The 12,091-nt window shown below is 42.6% G+C and overlaps 1 long non-coding RNA gene across 3 annotated transcripts in view; it reads left to right on the forward strand.

Annotated features, from left to right (window-relative positions):
• The first annotated feature begins 411 nt into the window (after window positions 1-411).
• Window positions 412-12,091, forward strand: part of LOC309815680 — a 188,661-nt gene continuing 176,981 nt past the window's right edge. For all 3 annotated transcript variants that reach the window (XR_014295918.1, XR_014295919.1, XR_014295920.1), the window contains exons 1-2: window positions 412-684; window positions 3,017-3,078. This is a non-coding gene — a long non-coding RNA (uncharacterized lncRNA). The remainder of the gene's footprint in view (window positions 685-3,016; window positions 3,079-12,091) is intronic.

Consider the following 12,091-nt stretch of genomic DNA (forward strand, 5'->3'; position numbering starts at 1 on the left):
CAGGATGTAAGAAGGGGCAGCAGAAAGCCTTCGGGGCAGGACAAGGGTCTGACGGTTAAATCTCTGCCCGGTCCGGTCTTGGAAGCTCGGTCGCCACCCCGGCCCAGGCGCTCCCTGACTGCCCCACCGGCAGGCGCGGGCTTTGCTCATTCACGGGTTTTCCCGCTCCTGTCGACTTCCAGGGCGGCGCGGGGGGTAGCGGGGTGGGCTCCTCCATCTCACTGGTCACGCGTGGGCGCGGGGCAGAGGCGACAGCCCGGGGCATCTGCTGCCCAGGAGCCGAGGTCTCCCGCTCGGCCCCACCCCTCGGAACAAGGCCCGCCCCCCGGCCGCAGCCCGGCTCCTGGATTAGGCCTTCTTCTCGCGCGGCCTGCTCCTGGGAAGCGAAGCTCCACACTGAGGACGCGGAGGTGGTTTCAGACCGCAGCGCCCGGGCTCCTCCTCCCGCGCTACCCAAGGAGGCGGGCTGTGCTCTTTTCAAGGTCCCGCCAAAGGGCCCCGCCCTCCCGGAGGGAGACCTTCGCAGCCTTCCCTCGTACACTAGGCCGGGGACCGCGGGACCGGAAGCTGCGGGGTCTCGGAGCCCCGGCTCGTTCTCGCCTAGCCGCAAGCCGCGGGTGCGCATGCTCCGCGAAGGCCCGCACAGGGCCCGGGTGAACCCTGATAGAGCCATCGCGAGGCGGGGTAAGCGGAGCTCCAGTGGCGCAATCGGTTAGCGCGCGGTACTTATACAGCAGTACATGCAGAGCAATGCCGAGGTTGTGAGTTCGAGCCTCACCTGGAGCATGACCGTTTTGGATACTCGCACCCCCCTTTTACCCCCTTGCTCAAGGGAACGAGTCAGTCTCTCTTTAGTCTCCTCAGTTCCTGTCTCTCACTGCTCTGCTGGCACGTCCTGCTTCGCTGCAGGCAGGAAGCCGCTCTCCTTGGCGCCTCACTCGCTTTCCAAGCTACTTGTTGCCCCCGCGCACTGCACCATCCAGCCGCCCGAACCCGGACGTTTACCTGCTGCTCCCTCTTCCTAGGCATTTCCTTTAACGGCACCCAGTCCCGGGTCCCGGTATCGGGGATGAGGACGGGAAGTCCCGGGGCGCTGCACCGGTGATGGGGTCCTACCTGGGCCTCGTCATCGAAAATTCCAGGCGCCCTTTCTACGGGGCGGGCCCGGGTTCCCGGCGCCGGTTCCCTGCTGCTGCCCCTCACCCAGGGCCGGGAGCGGCGTGGTGCGCGTTGGCTGTCGGGGCCCGAGCGGGGCGACCACTCCCGCGAGCTGGGGCCCGAGGCCCAGCGCAGGGCCTCAAGTGCAGCAGTCACTCTCCTCCTTTTTAACTATGGTTTGGCCAAAAAGTTCGTTCGGGTTCTTCCGTCACATCCTTACCAGAACCCCGAACGATCTTTGTGACCAACTCAATGCTGATAACTGGTCGTTGCCGCCTCCCCCCGATCTGCAGAACCCCTAGACCGCGGGCCCTTCTCCCTTACCCAGGCCTCCAGGCCTCCCTGGGCGGATTTGCAGAGTTTGGGAAAACTGCCTGGGCGTTTCCCTCCCCCCATCTGTGCCCCTGCTCCCAGGTGTCAGTCAGGAGTGGTGGAATTCTCTGGCAGACGGGAGAACAGACGTTTTCTAGGGATATCCTTTCCTGCCTGCCGCACACCCCAGGTTCAGAAGTCCCCCCCGGGGAGCAGGAAATCTGCCAGCTGGGTTTTGAAACCTTCCAGCACGCGATTATTCTGAGGCAGGGGGGCCGCTTTGTCAGGGGGTGGACGGATGCCCCACGTCCTCAGAAGGTGGGGCGAAGTAGGGAGCAGACTTAGTTGTGATGAGAGGCCTCCCGGACGTGTTCTTCCGAAAGAGTGGTTTCAGCTGTTTTTATGGGCGTGCTAGGAGTTAACTCCTGGGATGGAAATACTACCAGGAGCGGTGAGAAGCAAGACCTAGAAAGCTCGGAGGAAGTGGGTGGAAGGTGGAGCTCTTGTCTGTCTCCTCGGCTGCTAATCCCAGCCCCAGATTCCGAAAGGGGAGCCCCATGCCTCCTGAAATGTGAGAAAATCCTTCCACCTCACCCAGCCTGGCTGCCAGTTCCTCGCTGAACCGGATCTTTTCGCTCACAGGCTCATCCTCAGCAGATGGTTGAGTGCTCCCCTTTAGAAATCTAGCCAGCCTGGAAGCAAACATCTATCCCCAACCCCCCCCCAAAAAAAGTTTGCTTAATTTTTTTAAAAAAACAGGTTTATCGACATATAATTCATATACCCTACAATTCACCCATTTAAAATGTACAATTCAACGGATTTTAGTACATTCACAGATATGTGCAACCATCACCACAGTCAATTTTAGAACATTTTCATCAACTCAATAGGAAATCCTGTATCCTTCAGCTATCACCTCACCCCACCCCTAAATAACCACTAATCTACTTTCTGTATCTACATTTACCTATTCTGGACTTTCATATGAATGGAATCATGTAATATGTGGTCTTTTGTGACTGGCTTCTTTCAGTTACCCTAATGTTTTCAACATTCATCCACATCCTGCCTTGTATGGGTGCTTCATTTCTTTTTTATGGCTGAATAATATTCCATTGTATGGATTCTTCACAATTTTGAACAATGGAGAAAAGGTTGGCATTTTAAAAACATTTGCTGAAAACTGCTTTTTAAAAGGGAATTAATTTTAAAATGTACAAAGCATAAAAACAGTCACACTTGCCAAGTGTATGTTTTTCACCTTGAGAGGTTATCACTGCAAGAACCGGTAAGATACTTCCAAGAGCTCAGCCAAGAGCTGAGCACGGAGCAGTTTCCTCACGTGGACAGAAATGCATGAATGAAAGATCATTCTGCCCAACTCCCTGTCCATGTTGGAATATCCCTTCTGCAAAACCCTAGCTCCTGTTTGAAAAGTTCTAGCATCAAAATGTCATTTCTTCACAAGAGGATGCATTCCACTTTCTGTCAACTCTCATGGCTGGAACATTCTTCCTCTTAAATATTGTTTCTGTCCCTATAGGTTATTGCTGGAATGGTGGTGGTTTGGAGAACTCTTTTTTGGTGAGATGGTGAAGTGGGAAGGTAAGAAGCTAAATTATCAAGAGTTGCCCTTGCTCTATTTAATCTGGAAATCACAGGATAGATTATTAGTGGATTATAAACAAACAAATAGACCACTGGCAGATTTGTAGATCAGTGTCTTAATGTGAGGTTGATAGGATTTTTAAAGGTTGTGATGGGTGATAAAGATCAAGTCAGAAAATTATGGGAACATGCTATAAAAACCATAAAGTACTCCATATACAGGTGTAAGGAGGTGGCATTCCTGTCACCACAAAACTAGTGGATTAGGCCTATATGCAACGTATGGTGGCTTCAAGGAGGAAGACGGGTAAATATGAGGTGGATGAACCCAGAAGGTAGGTTGAAGTTATAGCTGAACAGCTGTAGACGTCTAGCAGGAGACAAGCCTAACCTACCCGTTGAAATCCGTTGAACTCTATTGAACTATGCACACAGGTTGACATTAGCTTTGTAGATGGCTTTGGATGGGCTCATTAAAACTGTGTGTGATACAAAGCTGGAAGGGAGTGCAAATTCAGTAGAATTTGGAGGAAGAGTGGAGCCAATCCAGGGACAAATGTTTCTGACAAATGACAAGATGCAATTTGATGGAGATAACTGTAAGCCTGTGTTCAGTTCTGAGTTCAATGTGGGGCGTGCCTGGCTTGACAGCTGTTTGCATATAAAGGATCTGGGCATTTTGGATAATCACAGCCTCAGTTGTCCTGGCCTTGTGATTCAACTGTTAAGAATGTCAGCCAATTATTAATGCATTACTCTATAATGCATTACATGGTGTGGTGTCAGAGATCGCAAAACAACAGTCTGTGGAACAAATCTAGCCTCCAGACAGGTTTTGTTTGGCTTTCTAGCACTGACTTGCAAGTGTTTAAAAAATTTTAAATCATTTGCCTGCATATTGGGAGGTTTTACTGAAATGCCTAGATTTCAAGTTTCTAATGAAAAATTAGAAGACTTGGCCATCTCGGGCCTTATTCCCACATGGCAACATTGGCTGCCCCCTTTGGATGGGCAAGTGATCTTTTGTTGGAGTGGTCCTACCACTCTCCATTAATCCTCGCAGAGGTGGGTACCAGCTGCTTGCTTTGCTGTTTTCTTAACCCCTGACTTATTTCTCTCATTTGTGACCTACGTTGACCATGTGGATCAAGGTAGGGAATACCCATGTTGAAGTCAGCCTGAGGGCTGTGATCTGGGTGAACACAGCCCATTTAAAATTCAACAAAACAAAACTCCAGTTCTTTGTTACGGAAAATTTGAAACATACCCAAAGTAGAGAAAATAGCATATTTAACCACCCTGTATCCATCCATCACTACTTTCAAGAATTGTCAACATTATTTCATCTATCTCGTTCCCACAACATTCTCCCCTACCCTAGCACTGTCACCAGATTATTTTAAAGGAAACCCCAGCTATGGTTTAATTTAACTTGTAAATACCTCAGTATGTATACCCAACAGGTAACCACTTTTAAAAAGAGCATAACCATAGTACCATTAGTACACCTAACAAGAGTAATAATAGAAACTCTGCATCATCTAACACCTTGTCTGTGTTCAAATGTCCACACTTATCTCTGAAAGATATTTTTATGGTTGGTTGGTTTGAATCGAGATCCAAACAAGGTCCATACATTACATTCGATCAATATATCTTTTAAATTTCTTACCAGTTACCCACTCCCTTTTTTGATATTTATTGATCTATAGAATTTCCCACAGAATTTGGCTAATTCCATCCTCAAGGAATCCTTTCACAAGTTCTTCAGTCCCCCCTGACAATTAGATCTGGAAGCTTGGTAATATTAAGATTCAATTTTTTTCTTTTTGCAAAAATAGATTGTAGGTGGTACTATATACTATTGTATCACAAGAGAGAAAGTACATAATGACTGGTTGTTTCACTTTTACTGATGTTAATTTTACTGTTGGTTTCAGATGTGGTCAGCCTGGTCCATCCATTATAAAATGCCACATCAGCCTCTAACCTAATGGTTTTAGCATCTGTTGATGCTCCTTGTCTAGATTTATTATTGTATTAAGGATTACTCAACAAGGGTTTTCTAATTCAATTATTCCTTCTGTATTTATAACTGTCATTCTTAAAACCCCCCTTTTTCCACTGACTGTTTGGTTTTCCTAAAGAACAATTCACATAGAAAAGACCAGGTAATATTCCTGGACTCTTCCTTTTTCTCCTAGTCTTTAGAATAATGAATTGATGCTCTAACAACTCCCAAAGGTGACCAATTAGTTTTTTTTTATTTTACAGCTTTTTAAAAAAAGTATTTGACATACAATGAACTGCCTGAATGATGCTGAGTAGCTTTTCTAGTGGTTATTAGATATTCAGATATCTTCTTTGGTGAATTGTCCATTCAAATCTTTTGTCTGTTTTTTATTGGGTTGTTTGTCTTTTCATTATTGAGTTATAAGAGTTTTTGTCTATTCTAGATATAATTCCTATGTTGGATATATGTTTTGTAAATAATTTCTCCCAGTTTGTGGTTTGAATTTTCATTTTCTTAATGGTGTCTGTTGAAAAGCAGACTTTTAAATTTTGATAAAGTTCAATTTATACAATTTTTTTCCATTATGGATGGTACTTTTGGTGTTATATCTAAGAAATTTTTGCCTAACCCAATGTCACCAAGATTTTATTCTATGGTTTAGCTCTTACATTTAGGAGTTAACTTTTGTATATTATGTGAGTTAGAGGTCTAAATTTTTCTTTTTTTGTATGTGGATATCCAATTCTGGCACCATCTGTTGAAAAGCCTATCCTTTCCTGATTGAATTGCCTTGACACATTGTCAAAAATGAATTGACCTTAGCTGTGTGGGTCTTTGGTTGGACTCTCATTCTATTCTGTTGAGCTATATGTCAGTGTGGTGTTATGTGTGGGTTACTATAATCGTATAATTTATATGAATCATTCAATTATATGATTATAGTAATCCACACATAACACTATATATATATGTATATATATAAATAAACTTTAGGTTCAGTTTGCCAATTTCTATGAAAATATCCTGGGATTTTTACAAGAATTCTGTTGAATGTATTGATCAATTTGAGGAGAATTGCCTCCTTAACAATATTGACTCTTCTGATTCTATAAGCAAGTTATACATGTCTCCACTTATTTAGGGCTTTAATTTCTTTAAGCAATGTTTTGTTGTTTTCAGTGTTGAAATGTTGTATTATTTCTTCCTTAAATATTTGGCAGGATTCACTGGTGAAGCACTGTGGGCCTGCAGTTTTCTTTGTAGGAAGTTTTCTCTTTAAAACCCTACAAATTGAATTTCTTTAATAAATTTGGGGGCTATGCAGATTACCTATTTATTCTTGAGTGAGCTTTGGTACTTTGTGTCTTTCAAGAAATTTGTGTATTTCGTTAAAGTTATTGAATTTATTAGCATAAAGTTATTACAATATTCCCTTCTTGTCTTTAGGATCTGTAGTGCTGTCCCCTCTAATTTCTGATATTGGTAATTTATGGTTCCCCCCCGCCCCGGCCCCGATCAGTCTCAGAAGATGTTTTCCACTTTTATTTATCTTTTCAAACATCCAGTTTTGGGTTTCATTGGTTTTTCTTTATTGTCTTCCTGCTTTTCATCTGATTCTGATGCACTGGAAGAGAATGTATACTGTGCTGTTGCTGGACAGTGTGTTCTGTCAATGTCAATTATATCACGTCAGTTTATAGGGCTCTTCAAGCCTTCTATACCGTTGATTTTTCTGCCTGCTTGTTCTGTCTGTCACTGAGAGAAGGGCATGAAAATAACCAACTGCAGTGATAGGTTTTTCTCTTTTAGTTCTATCTTTTCCTCCTTCATGTTGCTGGAAGCTCTGTTATTGGCTGTATACATGTTTAGGACTGTTATGTTCTCTTTTTTTAAAAAATATTTTTATTTATTTATTTTTGGCTATGTTGGGTCTTCGTTGCTGTGGGCGGGCTTTCTCTAGTTGTGGCGAGCAGGGGCCACTCTTCGTCACGGTGCATGGGCTTCTCACTGCAGTGGCTTCTTTTGTTGCAGAGCACGGGCTCTAGGCATGCAGGCTTCAGTAGTTGTGGCACGTGGGCTCAGTAGTTGTGGCTGGTGGCTTCTAGAGAGCAGACTCAGTAGTTGTGGCACACGGGCTTAGTTGCTCTGCGGCATGTGGGATCTTCCCAGACCAGGGCTTGAACCCGTGTCCCCTGCATTGGCAGGCAGATTCTTAACCACTGGACCACCAGGGAAGCCCCTTAACTGTTACATTCTTTTAAATACTCTGGTTAATGAGTTGATTCCTTCTCTTTAAAACTTTCATTACACCCTTCTCTCCATACCTAGTCTTTTCATTCATTTCCTCTTAGCCTTCTTTCCCTTTTTTCTTCTAAATTTATTTTTATCTTATCCTATCTATTTTTTTCTTCTTTTTGACATAAACTGTAAAACTGAATTATCTTTAAGTGTTTCTATGCTCCTTGCTGTCTGGTGGGCCCCTTGGGAGCAGAGGCAGGCAGCTGGGGTGGAGTTCATGCTGGGGGTGAGCCTGGTGGGGTGAGGATCATTCCCCTCTTCTGTTGGTTTCCTGCCTTTCCCCACAGAATCCTTGACAACCCCTGACCTTAATGATCCAGATGCCCCTCTTACTTCCCATAACACTAAGCCATCCATGATGACTACAGTTGAAACTCCAAGGAATATGGATCCCAGAGAAGAGTGGGCTGAAGAGTGTTATATGACTTGCTTTCAGATACTCATGAAAGGAGTAGACATATTCAGTATTGACCTAGAGGGAAGAACATGAACTTAGAACTCCAGCCGATGGCGACTTCCCTGGTGGTCCAGTGGTTAAGACTCCATGCTCCCTATGCAGGGGGCCTGGGTTCCATCCCTGGTCAGGGAACTAGATCCTCCATGCCGCAATGAAGACCTGGGGCAGCCAAATTAATAAATAAGTAAATATTAAAAAACAAACCAAAAAAACCCAAAAAAACTATAGCCCATGGGCGATGATGACAAGGAAGCAAATTTACTTTCAAAATGATTAGCAGTGTTGAGAAATGGGATGGGTTGACTGGTGAAGGAGCGTGTTTCCCAACTTTAAAAGTGATTAAGCTGAAGCTGTAATGTAGTAGAAGAGAATCTTGCATTGGTTGGGGGGTTGGTGAGGCTTCTAAGATCTCTTTTAACGCTACGATTCTTAGTTCTGTTTTCAGAAAAGAGACATTGTACAGTAGATTTTGTAATTATCTTCCCAGCTCCTATTTCCCCTTTCAGAGATGCGCATGTGACTCAAAACCTACCAGAGTCCTTCCATGGGATGTTTCTATCTTGAGCTGTCTGGGAAGAGTCTTTTTTTCTTTCTGTTTAGAAACATAAAGAATATAAATCCAGAGCTTCCTGCAGCTCCCAGATATCTTTCTAGTTGAGCTATTTGGCCGGGGAGAACAAAGGCTACATTTAATGTGAAGCAGGGAGATAAAGAGGTCGGCAAGTGTTTGAGTCTCTGATTCTAAAAGACTAGCTTCGGGGGCTTCCCTGGTGGCGCAGTGGTTGAGAGTCCACCTGCCGATGCAGGGGACACAGGTTCATGCCCCGGTCTGGGAAGATCCCACATGCCGCGGAGTGGCTGGGCCTGTGAGCCATGGCCGCTGAGCCTGCGCATCCGGAGCCTGTGCTCCGCAACGGGAGAGGACACAACAGTGAGAGGCCCGTGTACTGCAAAAAAAGAAAGAAAGAAAGAAAGAATGTTACAAGAGACAAGGAAGGACACTACATAATGATCAAGGGATCAATCCAAGAAGAATATACAACAATTATAAATATATATGCACACAACATAGGAGCACCTCAGTACATAAGGCAACTGCTAACAGCTATAAAAGAGGAAATTGACAGTAACACAATAATGGTGGGGCACTTTAACACCTCACTTACACCAATGGACAGATAATCCAAAATGAAAATAAATAAGGAAACAGAAGCTTTAAATGACACAATAGACCAGATAGAATTAATTGATATTTATAGGACATTCCATCCAAAAACAGCAGATTACACTTTCTTCTCAAGTGCACACGGAACATCCTCCAGGATAGATCACATCTTGGGTCACAAATCAAGCCACAGTAAATTTAATAAAACTGAAATCATATCAAGCATCTTTTCTGACCACAACGCTATGAGATTAGAAATGATTTACAGGGAAAAAACATAAATAACACAAACACATGGAGGCTAAACAATACGTTACTAAATAACCAAGAGATCACTGAAGAAATCAAAGAGGAAATCAAAAAATACCTAGAGACAAATGACAGTGAAAACACGCCCATCCAAAACCTATGGGATGCAGCAAAAGCAGTTCTAAGAGGGAAGTTTATAGCTATACAAGCCTACCTCAAGAAACAAGAAAAATCTCAAATAAACAGTCTAACCTTACACCTAAAGGACTAGAGAAAGAAGAACAAACAAAACCCGAAGTTCACAGAAGGAAAGAAATCATAAAGATCAGAGCAGAAATAAATGAAATAGAAACAAAGAAAACAATAGCAAAGATCAATAAAACTAAAAGCTGGTTCTTTGAGAAGATAAGCAAAATTGATAAACCATTAGCCAGACTCATCAAGAAAAAGAGGGAGAGGACTCAAATCAATAAAATTAGAAATGAAAAAGGAGAAGTTACAACAGACACTGCAGAAATACAAAGCATCCTAAGAGACTACTACAAGCAACTTTATGCCAATAAAATGGACAACCTGGAAGAAATGGACAAATTCTTAGAAAGGAATAACCTTCCAAGACTGAACCAGGAAGAAATAGAAAATATGAACACACCAATCACAAGTAATGAAATTGAAACTGTGATTAAAAATCTTCCAACAAACAAAAGTCCAGGACCAGATGGCTTCACAGGTGAATTCTATCAAACATTTAGAGAAGAGCTAACACCCATCCTTCTCAAACTCTTCCAAAAACTTGCAGAGGAAGGAACACTCCCAAACTCTTTCTATGAGGCCACCATCACCCTGATACCAAAACCACACAAAGATACTACAAAAAAAGAAAATTACAGACCAATATCACTGATGAATATAGATGCAAAAATCCTCAACAAAATACTAGCAAACAGAATCCAACAACACATTAAAAGGATCATACACCATGATCAAGTGGGATTTATCTCAGGGATGCAAGGATTCTTCAATATACGTAAATCAATCAATGTGATAAACCATATTAACAAATTGAAGAATAAAAACCATATGATCATCTCAATAGATGCAGAAAAAGCTTATGACAAAATTTAACACCCATTTATGATAAAAACTCTTCAGAAAGTGGGCATAAAGGGAACCCACCTCAACATAATAAAGGCCATATACGACAGGCCCACGTCAAACATCATTCTCAATGGTGACAAACTGAAAACATTTCCTCTAAGATCAGGAACAAGACAAGGATGTCCACTCTCACCACTATTATTCAACATAGTTTTGGAAGTCCTAGGCATGGCAATCAGAGAATAAAAAGAAATAAAAGGAATACAAATTGGAAAAGAAGAAGTAAAACTGTCAATGTTTGTAGATGACATGATACTATTCATAGAGAATCCTAAAGATGCCACCAGAAAACTACTAGAGCTAATCAATGAATCTGGTAAAGTTGCAGGATACAAAATTAATACACAGAAATCTCTTGCATTCCTATACACTAATGATGAGAAATCTGAAAGAGAAATTAAGGAAACACTCCCATTTACCACTGCAACAAGAAGAATAAAATACCTAGGAATAAACGTACCTAGGGAGACAAAAGACCTGTAATGCAGAAAACTATAAGACACTGATGAAAGAAATTAAAGATGATACCAACAGATGGAGAGATATACCATGTTCTTAGATTGGAAGAATCAATACTGTGAAAATGACTCTACTACCCAAAGCAATCTACAGATTCAATGCAATCCCTATCAAATTACCAATGGCGTTTTTTACGGAACTAGAACAAAAAATCTTAAAATTTGTATGGAGACACAAAAGACCCCGAATAGCCAAAGCAGTCTTGAGGGAAAAAAACGGAGCTGGAGGAATCAGACTCCCTGACTTCAGACACTTACTACAAAGCTACAGTAATCAAGACAATATGGTAGTGGCACAAAAACAGAAACATAGATCAATGGAACAAGATAGAAAGCCCAGAGATAAACCCATGCAGCTATGGTCAACTAATGTATGACAAAGGAGGCAAGAATATACAATGGAGAAAAGACAGTCTCTTCAATAAGTGGTGCTGGGAAAACTGGACAGCTACATGTAAAAGAATGAAATTAGAACACTCCCTAAAGCCATACACAAAAATAAACTCAAAATGGATTAGAGACCTAAATGTAAGACCAGACACTATAAAACTCTTAGAGGAAAACATAGGAAGAACACTCTTTGACATAAATCACAGAAAGATCTTTTTTTTTTTTTTTTTTTTTTTTTGCGGTATGTGGGCCTCTCACTGTTGCGGCCTCTCCCATTGCGGAGCACAGGCTCTGGACGCGCTGGCTCAGCGGCTGTGGCTCACGGGCCCAGCCGCTCCGTGGCATGTGGGATCTTCCCAGACCGGGGCACGAACCCACATCCCCTGCATCGGCAGGCGGACTCTCAACCACTGCGCCACCAGGGAAGCCCCCAGCAAGATCTTTTTTGATCCACCTCCTAGAGTAATGGAAATAAAAACAAAAATAAACAAATGGGACCTAATGAAACTTCAAAGCTTTTGCACAGCAAAGGAAACCATTAACAAGATGAAAAGACAACCCTCAGAATGGGAGAAAATATTTGCAAATGAATCAACGGACAAAGGATTAATCTCCAAAATATATAAACAGCTCATGCAGCTCAATATTTTTTTTTTTTTTTAAGATTTCTACTTTTTTTTTTTTTAATAATGCTCCAATTAGAAGACATAACTTTTTAGAGAAGAAGCTGGGTTTTTTTTTTTTTTTTTTTTTTTTAACCC

The sequence above is a fragment of the Mesoplodon mirus genome (assembly GCF_964341445.2).
Source record: "Mesoplodon mirus genome assembly, chromosome: 14".
NCBI classification, from domain to species: Eukaryota; Metazoa; Chordata; class Mammalia; order Artiodactyla; family Ziphiidae; genus Mesoplodon; species Mesoplodon mirus.